Genomic DNA, 602 nt, shown 5'->3' with positions numbered 1-602 from the left:
TATACGAAAAACGTGGTATCTATCCTCCCCCACAAATATATCCATACGTAAAGAACTCGTAGATATGTGTGAGTATGAGTGCCACGTGTAAGCAAATAGTGGCACAAGGTTTCTCTTACAGCATGTCGTTCTGGGCTATATTTATCAATGCGATGAACATCATCTGGCACAAAAACAAATACCTAAAAGCACTCATGATGTCATATCTCTCCTTTAATTCATATAAAGAAGAAACAGGACGATATATTAAACACTATTAAAATCACAGGTGTTAACATAATTAGTGCTTATAATAAGATTATTGGTCTAGTTTTATGTGGACTATATATATAAGTAAGTTACTTTGTCGTCTAAATTTGTAAGTAAACAGAATGTGTTACTTCTGAAGTTAACATGCCTAAAGAAAATACCTTTTAAAGGGAATATATTTTACATATAAGTAAGTTACTTTGTCGTTTAAATTTGTAAGTAAACAGAATGTGTTACTTCTGAAGTTAATATGCCTAAAGAAAATACCTTTTAAAGGGAATATATTTTACATATAAGTAAGTTACTTTGTCGTTTAAATTTGTAAGTAAACAGAATGTGTTACTTCTGAAGTT

The sequence above is a fragment of the Limulus polyphemus genome, unplaced genomic scaffold (assembly GCF_000517525.1).
Source record: "Limulus polyphemus unplaced genomic scaffold, Limulus_polyphemus-2.1.2 Scaffold231, whole genome shotgun sequence".
In the NCBI taxonomy this organism is placed as follows: domain Eukaryota; kingdom Metazoa; phylum Arthropoda; class Merostomata; order Xiphosura; family Limulidae; genus Limulus; species Limulus polyphemus.
The sequence above is the reverse complement of the archived record's forward strand: the minus strand, read 5'-3'. Positions refer to the sequence as shown.